The sequence below is a fragment of the Podarcis vaucheri genome (genome assembly GCF_965113315.1).
Source record: "Podarcis vaucheri genome assembly, chromosome: 13".
NCBI classification, from domain to species: domain Eukaryota; kingdom Metazoa; phylum Chordata; class Lepidosauria; order Squamata; family Lacertidae; genus Podarcis; species Podarcis vaucheri.
In genome coordinates this window covers 19,009,365-19,022,922 of record NC_138751.1, presented here as the reverse complement: position 1 = coordinate 19,022,922, position 13,558 = coordinate 19,009,365, and the positions used below count along the sequence as shown (strand labels likewise).

The 13,558-nt window shown below is 49.4% G+C and overlaps 2 protein-coding genes across 7 annotated transcripts in view; one reads left to right on the top strand and one right to left on the bottom strand.

The window, feature by feature from the left end:
• KDELR1 (KDEL endoplasmic reticulum protein retention receptor 1) overlaps positions 1-13,558 on the bottom strand; it is a 124,016-nt gene that overhangs the window by 9,922 nt on the left and 100,536 nt on the right. The window lies entirely within an intron of this gene.
• Positions 8,794-13,558, top strand: part of GRIN2D (glutamate ionotropic receptor NMDA type subunit 2D) — a 59,053-nt gene continuing 54,288 nt past the window's right edge. The window contains exons 1-2 of one of the 2 annotated variants that reach the window (XM_082196892.1): positions 8,794-8,810; positions 9,898-9,968. The gene's annotated coding sequence lies outside the window, so the exon portion shown is untranslated. Of the gene's footprint in view, positions 8,811-9,062; positions 9,260-9,897; positions 9,969-13,558 lie in introns of those variants that run through there. The other variant, XM_082196891.1, reaches the window with a different exon arrangement.

Here is a 13,558-nt window from a genome sequence, read left to right as displayed (position 1 = left end):
CCTGCCTAACTTGTGGTATCTCACTAAAGTGCTGTAGCTTCACATTTGATCAGTTCTACTCCAGCGAATTGGGGCAAGTCTTTCACCAAGCCAGACCACTGATCCATCTAGCTCAGTCTTGTGCTAACTGCCAGTTGCTTATTGGGATTTCTGAGAGCAGGGTCTTTCCCAGCCCTACCCGGAGCTGCCAGACATCAATGGGACTAGGACATTTTATATTCAATGTGTTTCTTCTATCCCTGAGCTACAGCTATTTCCCTCCCCCTGCCCCCAATTGCTTCCCTTGCTTTCTTCAGAGGTGCCCGTCTGACCAATAGTCTGTGCCTCTGGTTTTCCATTCAGGAAGAATGTATTCAAGGTCTGGGTGCGAGTTGTGGTAACCAGGCCTGTAGTTAGCTGAAGTCCTCTGGTCTGCATGCAGATTCAGCTTTGTCTTCTCCAGAGAAAGGGTGGCATGTTTTGCGGCCTCCAGCTTGTTTGAATCCTGACAATCCCATCTTTCTTTTTTGAAGAGACAACATGATTCCAATCGGGCTGTTGAAGCATTCAGGCAGATCAAAAGACTCAGGAACACAAATCTCTATTCATATGAGGACAATTCACATTAAAAGCGTCCTTTTTTCTCTTTTTTCATTTAGAGGGTTGCAAAGAAATCTCCAGAGAATGGGATGGTGCCCTCCCTCCCCGCTGTTTCCCCTGTCCAAGTTACTGACCTATGGCCGCCTTACATCTTTTTTCTCGCTGTTCAAGTTATGCTATTTCCAAGATTAGCATAGAATAAGCACAGCACCCCTGTTGACTGCTGCTTGGCACCTGCCACATCCACATAAACTGTATGAAAATGATATGCATTTAAAATGTGCTATTAGCAGTGGCTTTCCAGCTCACGGCATGTTGTTTTCCATCTGGTCCTCGGAGGTGAACAAACAAACCAATTCCACCCTTCCTGTGGAACTGCACAAGGGGGAGAAAGCTTGGAATGGGGGAAAGCCAAGAAGCCTAGCTCCAGAGAAACCCTGTCCCATCTATAGATTAATTAACAAAATGCTATCCTTCCCCTTCTGATCATCCAAAGAGCCCGGCGCCCCCCTTTGTGCCATCCCCCCTCCCCCATGTTCCGACTCAGTAGACTGCAAACTCTTGCATGGCCAACCCCCAACTCTTCCCTCCCTCTATAGCTCGCTAGGTTCTTCCAGTGAACCCAAAAATCCTGCTTCCCAGGGCATAATAGTTATTCTGGCCTCATTCGTGAGGAGCAGAGCGTATCCGAAAAAGCAATTAACAAAGTATTTAAAAAGCAGGGAGACATGAATTTCACTAGGCAGCAACTGCCAATGGCAACCACCATGGGGTGGGGAAGAGGAATAAATGAATCACTCTCTTTCCCATTCACTGCCACAGAGACCCCCAAGGCCAGATGGTACCACTCTCCTCCTCATATAGGGGCAATAAACATAATGGGCCTTCCTTCCCTTCCTCGGGAGCCAGCTTCCACCTACCGCATCCAATACGTCCCAGGAAATGTCTCTGCCAGGTGGGGGTGGAAGAGGAGCACACACCATTTGGAGGCAGGGAGAATTCAGGACCTTCAGGGGCTTGTGAGGGCTGCCTTCTGCATTAAAGCAAGGGATGCCTGGAATCAAAATATGAGGGGTTTTCTGGAATTGAGTCAAATTTGGTGGGCCAAAGCAGGGGAATTTTGGGTTCGGACTTCCAGGATTTACCTTGTGACAGGGCTCAGCCAAGCCTCAGCCCTAGAGCCTGCTGTCTATGCAAGGTCCATCCTGGAAGGGTGAAGAATAGAGAAAAGGGCCTCTAAACGTGCACAGGGTGTCTTCCCTAAATCCCGAGCAAATGCAGCCTGCCTTTACACAGCCTGCCTCAAGAAGAGAGGCTTCTGGGGAAGATAAAAGTGCTGAGGCTCAAGTCATGTCAGGTTAAAAAGAAAAAATCTGAAGGCATGCAGGTGAGAGCATGTCATTTGGATCAGCTGGAAGCCTGGAATTCCTGAGTGGAGAGGACGAATCAAAACAAAGAAGTCAAGCGATGCACACATCAGGAACAAAGTCGATCCAGATAGGTTTGAGTAGTGTTAACGTTTCATTACACTTCCAGGTGTCGTCTGGGATGTACATTTTCTAGCCTCCACTCTGGTTGTAGGCCTGGCTTTTTTGATGGTTGTTGCACCGGCTGCTGCTGTGGCAGTTTTAATTGCGTTGGAATGATTAGGGGGCTCAAGTGAGAATTTTGCACATCTTCTGTAACATGATGTTCCCACATCTACAAAGAACACACTGTTCCTGCACAAGCTCCCATACTGGAGCTGGAGAGAGAGAGCGCGAGAGAGACGGAAGAGGAGTGGGGTGCAGGGAGAGAGAGACTAAGAAAAAATGTGTATGCAGGAGTCTCTGGATTCAAGCACCTGTGTGAATGGGGAGCACCTGGCAAATGTGTATGAAAACACGTGCAGATTAGTATATTTCTCTTCACACTGTACACACACCTGCTTGTGTCTCTTTTGCCCTGGGTGAAATCGAGAGCCTAGAAACATGCTTTCATATTAACTGTATAATGTGTGTATCACAAACCTGTGAATTGTTCTGGTGAGCGTTTGCTTGTGAAAAAGTTATATCTGCAAGCAAATGTTTGTGCACAGCAGGGAAAGTGTATATAATTGTGTAGCTCTTGGTGTTAAGAGAATTATTCTTACATTTTCAGCTGGGAGCTTTTTAGTTCTGAAAAAAGGAAGGTGGGTTAGGACATGAGAGAAATTCATAAAATTATTAACTGTGAAGAGGAGGAAATTCTTAAGAACAGAATTCAAGATTACCCAGTAAAACTGTTCAGAAATTGGTTCAAGATTGGTGCCAGGACATCCTTTTTCAAAGAGCTCATCTTTCATCTATGGAGTTCACTACCATATTAGGCAGCAATGGCTGTTACCTTAGGGTGCTCTAACAAAAAGTCTGATTAGACAAATAAGTGGAGTTTAGGGCCAGCAACAGCTTATTTGTCATGGCAGTGAAATGGAACCTCCATATATAAAGTATACCTCAGAAGAACAGGGGCTGGTGACATCAGAGAGGAAAGCTACTGCCTTCATGTCCTCCTTGTGAGCACGCAGCAGCTTTTGGCTTGCCTGCTACTGGAAGCAGGATGCTGAACAGAAAGGATGCTGGTTTGATTCCGCCTGGCTATTCTCCTCCTAGGATTCAGCCTTCAATATATACACACCTGAAAATGTAAAAATAAATAAATATGTGTGTGTGACTGTGTGTGTGTTTCTGTATTGACATTAATTTCCCCCAGGGGTGTTTTTTTAAATGAGTGGCTTAGTTTTACACCTGTGTGTCAGTAGATATTTATCACAGCGTGTACATATGTGTTGAATGGGTGGATCTGTATGCCTGCACAGCATCTTAGACCTTCTTAGACACCAATCTGCAGTCTTAGGCACACCACCAGTCTCAGCCATCTCCAGTGTTAAGACACCCCACTTCCCCTCTGTTAATGACTCTCCAGTACCTCCGCTTTAAACCACTAGAATATTCTACCATGCTGTCAACCATGATTCTAATGTGGGCTTTTTCTCTTTGTCTGTAAAAGAATACATATGGGAGGGAAACACCCAAGTGGGGGTGTGTGGAAATCGTACGTTAGAATACAGAGAATCCACAGGGAATTTCCAGGAAAGATCTGTGAGCAAACACAAGCAGGAATTGTGCCTCCTACTCATGAATTTTGCCTGCCAAATGTACTTGAATTTAAAAATCTGACGTAAAAGTATCTGTGCTCCTGCTGGCCCCTGATCATGAATTTTTCCTTCATGTGGATTTTTAATTCTGATGTCAGGCTCTTCCTTACCTCCACCCCGAGTGCTCAGAACCTCAGTTCCCAACACCCCCCTGCTGCTCTAGACCCCTGTCACCTCACTGCTCCCGCTTAGAGAACCCAGGAGTCCTGCCCTCCTTCCCTATGCTATCCCATTAGCCCCCATTCCTTTCCCTGAAGGGAGGACAGATCTCTCTCATTAAAGGCAGCTGGAATCCTGGTGCTGGACATTTTCATTCTCTCTTGTGTCTATTTTTCTCTCTCTTTCTTCCTCATTCCCTTGTTCCCTGCCAGCAAAAGTCGAGTGTCATGAATAGAGAAGGGATCCTTTGTTCCTCTGAGCTGTTCTGCTTTCCCACTGCTGCTAGAAGGACTCAGCCAAAATGCTCCCCCTTTTGTGGTATCTGTGTTTCAAACTTCCCAGCCCTAATTCTATGGTTGCAGCAGAAGTCGTGCGCTGTGGAAGAAGAAGAAGTGGGGCAGGGGGACACAAGTGGGAGAGAAACAGGCATCTCTCAACAACCTGGAGGTAGCTGCATCTTAGCTCAGTGGTGGAGCATCTTCCTTGCCTGCAGAAGGTCCCAGGTTCAAGTGCCGCCATCTCCAGGTTAGGGCTGGGAGAGCCACTGCCAGTCAACTTGGACAACATTGAACTAGATGTGCAAATGGTTTGGCTCAGTATAAGGGAGCTGAGGGGGGGGGGAATCCCTGGAGAAATAGCTGATCCCAGCAAAAGCTGCATCAAGGAATGAGGGTGACACCTCCATACTGTTGTGAGTTTGGGGGATTCCACATTTTTTAATTAGCCAGGCAAGGGCCATAATGGACCCTGGGTATGGGTCCTTAGTGTAATAAAGGAGGTTGCTCTGTGCCAGAGGGCAAATGGGTCCCCCCCCCACCTGGCTGGTACTGGGGAAGACAAAGGCAGAGTAGAGTATGTGAGCTGGGCTAGAGGCAGGCTCACACTCACCTGAGAATGAGAGCCATGCTTGATTTCTGCTTGAATCCAAGGCTGTGACAATGAGAGAAGCAAGATCTCCTGCGCTGTTAATGCTGTGAGCCCCTCCATCATAGACTCAGGTTGTATACATGTGTATATAAAACATATACCCTAAAGACAGTCTCTGCTGTCCCTCATTCCAAGGAAACCAAACCCCGGGTAGACCCCTGGAACCTTGCACCGCTTGGAGACTAGGGTGGCGTGCAAACTATAAACAGCTGCCCCAGCCTGCCAACAAAAGCTTCTGGGTTCAGTGAGTATTTGGATATAGGGACTGGACTGGAGCCAAGCAAGGCTTGGTGCTAGAGAGGAGGCGATAGGCGAGTTTCACAGCTTGTAGGTTTGGGTGAAGGGAAGGGAAGCAAAGGTTGGGTTGTTCTGGGTTTTTAAAAATTTTTTAGGAAAAAGCATTAAGATGGTAACTTTATGTAAACATAAATTGCTCCCAACCCTGTATTGATTGGATTGCTGTTTATCCTACTCACTATTCCAAAGCAGTGGATCCAAAGTTCAAAATATATTCCAATCTCAGGTTAGGGTACGTGTATTTAGCAAACTCAAACAGCAATATGTGAATTATCTGAAAGGAACACCATCTGCACATAAAACAGATATGCTCTCCTCCCAAAACAGATGAGGAATACTTTCCTCCACTGAATAATTACTATACTGCACCAAAATTGTGCCACTTTTTATAGCATGCTGCTTCTGTTAACATGCCAAAAGAGTGGCATCTTGATTTAGGAAGTAGAGAGGTCTCCCACACCCACCCCTTTTATTCCATATGAAGAGTTAACATTGGAGTTTTGAGCATCTCTGGTACACAAGGGCTCTGTCCCAATGCAAGGGAGTTATTTTTATTTATCCTTACCATTATTTATGGCATTTATATACCATCCTTCTTTTCATAAGAGTCCAGGTTAGGCTGGATCCCCCAAGTTCCCTTCCATCCCAAACATTTTATGAGTCAGATATCAAACAGCTACAACCATTAGGAAAGTTTTAGAGGAATAAATTTGTAGTCTGAGCCACAAGATGAGTAGAGACGGAGGTAGCTAATCACAAGGACTTCCAAGTATGATACTCTTTCAGAATCTCAGGGGGCAAAAGCGATGGAAACTCGGGAAATCAGAGACCTGGATTATTTCAAAAGGACTCACTTTTATTCATATTTGCCAAAGCATTATTGGCTGTTGCAAAGTTCTGGAAAGCCCTCATCTCCAATATGTTTGAAACCTGATACCAACAGATTTGGTTTTTAGCTTTAATTAAACAACTGGCTGTACATAGAACTACACATATACATAACACCTGGATTGACAACTTCAATATATATTAGTCTGGTTTTATTACATATGCAGCTACTAAAGAACACAACCAACCACTCTCATGGGCGTAGTCAGGATTTTTGTGAGGGGGCAGAACCAACATGATTGGTCAGTTGGTTAATTAGTTCTATTGTTTTACTTGATGGGGGTGCAGCTGCCCCCCCCGCCTCCCTTGGCTATGCCCAGGACCACTCTCTTTTTTTAAAAAAAAAAGATATTTATTAAAAGTTTTTAATCCCAGGACCACTCTCCACACATGGATTGCTATGGCAAGACGCCTTGAGATATTTTCAAAATCTGATCATTTCACATAGAAAACAGTTTTTGCATTGAGTGGGAGTTGTGATTTCTTTGTTAGTGTTGTTTTTGTTTTGTTATGGTATATACAAAAATAAACAAAACACATATTTAAAGAACCACAGACAGCAAGCTCTATAGGGCAGGGACCTATTCTCTTTATGTTTCACATTGATATATATAGTCATATAATAATTCAGCTATTGACTAGCAGCCTGCCATGAAATGATTTTGAAAGGAAACTGTGACCCAGAAATTACTATTTTCAATTTTCAGTGGAGGATTTTGGGGTGGAAACTGTGTCAAAAAGGAAACAGGGATCAATGAGAACAAGAAGTGGGCCATTCTAGCACTCCACAGAAAATTCCAAAGGGCAATTGCTCTCCAGGTCTGGAAGCATGGGGGGGGGGGGGAGGCACCCAAAGAGATTTTGCAACTACAGTGAGTTACTGGGTAGAACATACCTGAGTTCCAATAAAATCCCCCCAGGGTGTGTGATATGGGTGAATTTTGCATGGCACCCATGCCTCCCCGATTAACTCACCTGGGTCCAAAGAAGAATGCTTGCTCCCAGGTCAAGATGGTCAAGGAAGCTGAAGGTGTGTGTGCCTTCTCTTAGTGTGTGTTTTGGCTCACTCACTTGATTCACCTGGGGCTCTCCTGCAAGCACGTTGGCAAGCAATCTTGGCAAGTGGCAAGAAATCTCTCCTCCTCTCTTACTCTCTGCTGCAGCCTGAATTATATGGATGAATCTTGGAGGACTGAAGGGTAGAGCTCAGCTGGTAGAGCGCAAGACTCTTAATCTAAGGGCCATGGGTTACAGCCCCACGTTGGGCAAACGACTCCTGCATTGCAGGGTGTTGGACTAGATTACCCTTGTGGTCTCTTCCAGCTTTCCAGTTCTACGAATGATGTGTGTGCATGCATGTGGGGAGGGGAGGGTTGCACTTCAAGAGTCTTTGCTGTCTTCTTGATCCTTAGGGGGCAGATGCTGAATCACATTACAAATGGCAGGTGGGAAGAGCTTAGAACAGTTTTGTGTCTGTAGTGTTGGCTGGGTTGTAAAAAGGGACGGTGCAATTCTCTTGGGCAGAGCCAGGGAAGCGGATGGCTTGGAGGAAAGTCCACAGCTCAGTGGTGGAGCAGTGCAGAATGTCCCACGTTCAATCTCTGGCATTTCCATAGAGGGAAATACTGGGAAATACTTCTGTCGGATTCTGAAACCCTGGAGAGTCAACGGCAGTCAGGACTGAGACATGTTCCTTGCAACCCACCATGAGTCTCTGAAATATGGCAGGCTATAAATCCACTTAAATGACAGCAGGGCTTCCCTACCTTCCAACAGTTACCACCAAAAGATCCAACACCAAACAGGATTCTTTTGCTCCCTCCCCAACTTGGACTAAACCTGCCTTTGTTCTCAAATGGCTTCCCCGCTCTCCGTGGCTCCTGCACTTCCTCTTATACTCCGCCCCCATCCCTCCCGCCGCGCTCCCCAGGCTGCCAACAGGGAACCAAATGGCAGGTGGGGACCTGGCCCGTGCAGCGCCCTCTAACGACGCCCGGCCTGTACTACCACAGCCATTGATTCGTTTATTTGACTTCACTTCTTCTCCCACCAGCGGCTGTGTGACAAGCTCTCCCCTGCTTGGCTTCTCATAGCCCTGTGGTGTCTCTCTCTCCATCCTGCGTGACGCTACAGGGACAGAACCAAAAAAACCTGTTTTTACTGCCTACCTTTGGTAACACGGGAGCGGGATGCACGATCTTTTTCACTGCTTTTTAAAAATGCCTTCTCCAGTCTCCATCCATCCTAAGCATCTCTCTACAGTCTTCATGGCAGGGTGGATGGCAGCCAAAGGAAGACTGGCATGATCCCTCTCTACTCCGCCCCCCCCCCTCCACTCTTCTGCAACCCGGCTGGCTCGCCTTCTGATCGATGCTAAGCAATGGGCAAGCTCTATTTGCATACATCCCAATGATCAACCATATGCAAATAGCGTGGTCTTTTTACCTCCCCCCCGCGGGGTCGCCTCTTTCTTTCTCGCTCTGGGTCAGTTCGCACCTCTAATGCTGTGGGCACGTTGGGAAGGCAGAGGGAGGGAGGGAGGGATTTTTGCAGGCAAGTAAGCGGAGACTGTCAAACTTCTCCTTTCTCTCTGCGTTGCATTTCCGCCTCGACCTCCTCGCGTGGCCGTGGGAGACAGACCACATCTCCCACGCAGAGGGGGCGAGCCCCCTCCCCGGGTGTGGGTTCCCCCCCTCAACAACACCCCTTGATTCCCCCCTGATCCCGGCCTCTGCCAAGAAGACCCAGGGCTCCCAGCCTCACTTCAGTCGGAGGAGCCAGGTTGGTGCGCGCCGGCTCTCTCTCTTTTTCGCGCGCGCGTGGATGTGTGTGCGCCCCCCTTACTTTTGAGAAGGGATCCGGGGAAGCCAGGGATCCGATCCAGCTCCCCGCACCCCCCCCCTCACCAGCGCCTAGGACTGCAGCGCTGTGCTTCGCCTGCTCTGCCTCGCTTTGCAACCTGCCTCTGCCGTGGTGCTGGTGGGGACGTGGTGTTGGTGCGGAATGCTAATGACCCTCTCTGGCGTGTGTGTGTGTGTGTATGTGTGTGTCTGCGTGTGTGTATCTTTGCCTTGCGCGAGAGAGGGGAAAAGAACAGACGACGTGGTCTGGTCTGCGTTAAAGGAATAAAAATATATCAGCGCCCGCTCGCCCCCCCCTTCTCCTCCTCCCCATGCGCTTCTCTTCACCTCCCCCTTTTTTTCCTTTTTGCACCGCCGCGTGTTTTTTAGAAAGGTGACCCGGGAAAGGGGGGTGGGTGGGAAAGGAAAGGAAAAACCGCGGGGGGGGGGCTTTGAAATAAATAAATAACTCAACTCTCCGAGCGATGCGGAGATTTCTAGGCTCAGGGCCTCGGGGAAAGGCAGCCTGCGAGGGAAGAAGGGAGACTTGGGCTTCTTTCTTTTCTTCCGCGCGAGCCCTCCCGGCCCAGGCGACCCTCCGCCCGCTCGCCCACCCGCCTCCCCGGCGCCGGTTTCTCTGCTTTAACTTTGGGATGCAACATGTGTAGCGCGGAAGCTGCAACAACCTTGAACGGAGACAGACGCGGAGAGGGCGCGGGGGGGGGGCGCGGAGGGAAAGGAAGGCAAGCGGGGCGGGGGGGGGGCCCTGAGCGGTGAATGAAGATCGGGAAGAAATTTTTGGAAGGGAAGGGAAAGGGGGGGGGAGATAAGAGGACGAGGTGGGGGGACGAGGAGGAGGATGCTGCTGTTGCTGCTACTGCTGCCGCCGCTCCTGTGGCTGGTTGGATTTAGCGCTCGTTTGATTCCCCGCAGGAGGAAAGGAGATTAAAGCGAGGGGGAAATGGGGATGATAAATAAAATCATTTTTTTGCAAAAACCAGAGGAGGAAAAAACCTCTTTTTTTCTCTCCAGACGCGGAGAAATTTTTGCACCCCTTCCATTCACCTCTGGCTTATTCTGTCCTCGGGAGTTGTCATGAAAAGGTAAGAGCGGTTCCCTTTATTTATTTACTTAAGACACCCCCGTCCGTCCGTCCGTCCCCCCCAATGCCGAGACAAACGTCCGTCCGGGTGTTGTTGTGCAGGGTCACGGGCAGAGGGATTGGGGGCTTGGTGGAGGGAGGAGGGGGCTTCTCTGGCACCTCCCCCCCACCACCTTTCTCTCTCTCGTGTGTGTGTGTGTTTTTAAAGAAAAGTGATGGGGGGAGCTTGAACTGCCCCTCTCCATCATATGGATGATCTCGAAACACGTCGGACTAATGTGCAAGCTGTCCCTAGTTGGAGAGAAAAGCCCGCACCCCCTTGATTTAGGATTTTGCCCTTTTCCGGGGGGGGGGCGATACCAAGGTTTGACTTGAGACTTCTAACAGCACCCTTTCTCTCTAACACTCCCCCCCCCCCCGACTGGGTTGCAGGGAAAATAATAGTGACACCCCCGTTTCTCTTTCCCTCCCTCCCTCTCTCTCTCTGTGTGTGTGTACACGCTCGCGCGCGATTTGTTTGTGGCATTAATCACCCAGACTGCAAGAGTATGAGATGCAAAAAAGAAAGAAAGAAAGGCTTTTTGTTGTTGTTGTTTAAAAAACCTTCCTTCTTATTATTCTGAATTAATTCCAACCTATGCAACTGCAAAAGAATATCAGAGAGACAAGAGGCGTACAGACTTGATTGCAGCGTCTGGCTTTTCTTAGCAGTCTGTATTTATTTTATTTTTTTAGAGAGAGAGGGAGAAAAAAAAAGAAAGCCAATTGAAGGGCATCTACCTTTTTTCCCGTTGAGAGACAAAAAGAAAAGCTAGGAAAGCGGGGCCGGGGGGGAGGGATCCCTTATTTCACCTTAGAGCGGAGTCTTTTTCTGGTTGTATTGAACGGCCTCCGTTAAAGCGGCGTAAGGGAAGGGGGGGATCTAGCAGGATCGGGTCCCGCGTTCCCATGGGAGAGCGGAAGGGTCTGGAGGGGCGAGTGGGAGGAAGGCTCTCCAGGGACTCTCTGGGAGCGGAGCCTAGGCAGTCGGAGCGGATAGGAGCCAGGAGACTTTGGCAGGAGAAGAGCGCCTAGTGGTTGGTGGGCCCGGGCAGTACTAACGAGGAGCATAAAGGGGTGCGGTGGGGAAGAGAGCCAAGGCTCCTGGGTCTTCTAGGAGGAGCGCGGGGCTGAGAGCAGGAGGGAGCCCAAAGCAGGAGGGAGCCACTCGATCCTTCAGGAAGGGAGTGGATCGCGGTGGTTCAAGTGAGGCAAGGAGCCAGACATCTTCAGATTTCCACTGGGGGCTGGAGGACTGGAGCAACAGAGCCCCACCCCCCAAAAGGATTCTCCCACAAAGGGGAGGGGCGCTGGAGAACCTGGGGTGGGTGGGCGACAGTGTGTGAACATTGCAGGGTTGTGCCCATTCCCCGAACACACACACACACACACACACGTCCGTCTGGGTCCTAGACGCCAGCGATGCCACGCGCCCTCTGAAATTGGGTTTGGAGGTGTGAGAAGAGCCAGAGTCAGGCCCCCGCTTGGGTCTGCCAGAGGATCTCGCTGGGTGTCAGCTGCAGGACAAAAGGAAGCCCAGCCTGGCCTGCCTGGATCAGCAGCTAGCTGAGGTGAGAGCGGGGTTGAAAAGCCTGGTGGAGCTGGGGAGGGAAAGGAGACTTTTCCCCAGCGCGGTTTGGTCAATGAATGATCATGGAGGGACCACACCTCTCATCAGCAGCAGCAGGAAGGCCAGCAGAGGGAATCTTAAGATGGCAGTTTGCAAGCCCAGGGACGTGTGAATGGAGGGGTCCCAAGCCAGACCATGCCAAGGAAGGGGCTGCTTGAAGACGCTTAGGAGGTATTCAGGTTCCCCACCGGGTGGCAGGCTGGCTCTTACAGAGGTAACTCTCCCTCGCAAAGTGGGGCGGGGAGGGGGGCGTTGATAGGAGGTTTGCCTAAACTGGCCTCTTAATAAGGGTTTTGACAGGTAGGATGGGAGTTAAAGAGGATTTTATTTGTGAGCGGGTGGAAAGGCTGGGATGTTGAGACAGAGAGTGATTTATCTACCATTAAAAGAAAGGAAAAATCTGCCATTTGAACGCCAGGGCTGAAGCACAGCAGAATCCTTTCTGAGTCTGTACTCTGCCCAAAATGAGTTGGGAATGGATGTATCCAAGATCTAGCAGCAGAGGGGGGGGGGGAGAACCCAGGTATCCTGGTTGGCTCAGGCCCCTCCTTCTCCCAAAATGACAGAGGGGGCTGGTTTCCTAATTCTAACCCTGGATGCAGAGGACTGGGTTCCCCCCGCCTTCCCCATTCTCAACCCAGAAGCCGCCTCCTACGCCACCCCAAGAGTCCAGATAAGGAGCACACTTCCTTCCCCATCCTTCCTTGGCTCCATGTGCCTGAGGAAGAAGACATCTCTTGGCCTGCCACATCTGCCTTCCTCCCCAGCATGCATGTGTGCACGTGCACACATGCACAGCAGTGGCTCCATGCTTCCCATGCACTCGTGGGCCCAAGGAGGAGGTAGGTGGCTTTGCTGGGCACCAGTCAGTCACTGACTGAATAGTGGACTGGGAACTGGGAAGGACACAGAGGTAAGAGAGAGGAACAGCAGGGGGGTGTTGATAACCAGGCCCCTGAACTCCTTCGGAAAAGGTTTGGTCATTAAGAATTGGATGCAGAATCCCCTTCCAGCACCTTCTGCTTTTTCCAAAGAATTCACAAGGTGGTTCCTCACATGCCCTCCTAGTGCTCAAATTACTGGGCGGAGTGGGGGGCGGGTGGGTGAGAGGTATACTTTTTGTGATGCCTCTCTTTAAAAGGCACGGTTTGGCTAAAATGGGAGGAGTCAGGAGGTGGGGCTTATCCATTTTATTAAGGCCCTCTACCCTTACCCCCATAGTTCAAGCACGGTGCCCTCTCTCCTGCATATGTTGGCATCTGGGCAACTCTTTTCATACGTAAGGTCTCAGGCCAGCCCATGGGAACAGCCATCTTAACAGAAATAGCAGCAAGGTGTGAGTGTGAAAAGGAATTGAAGGGAAAGAAAAGAGGGGGCCAGGGAATTTAGGGAGTTGCCTGGCGAAAGGCCACAGATCCCTTCTTTTTAAGAGGAGGCTTGCGATTCAGCATGCAAAGCACCTATGATCCCTCAACAAGGCAGAGGGGCAGAGGCTTGGCTGGAGAACGTGGGCCACATTCTCATGACCACTTGCATGCCAAGCAAAGGGTGAGGCAGTAGGTGAAGAAGGTAATGTCCACAGGGTGCTGTTTAATAGAGAGGAGCAAGGCAAGAGGTGCTGTGCCACAGGAAGAAAGGTGGGAACCATTATAGGACCTTTGGCGCTTGAGTAAAGAAATACTGTCTTGTTTTTGTGTGTGTTCCATTCAGTATTCCCTTTTCTCTGTCCTGCTGCCTTCTGCTAGGTTCAGGACATCCTTCTCTAAAAAGCTCTCCTCACACTTCATGCACAGTCCTTGAAATACCTATGGAACTCATTGTCACCGGACAATGCAAATAGGTAGGGATTCAAAGTGGGTTTTTGTTTTTGAAAGGAGGGGAATCCTTAGAGAGAATAATGGAGAATGGGGTAACACTGATAG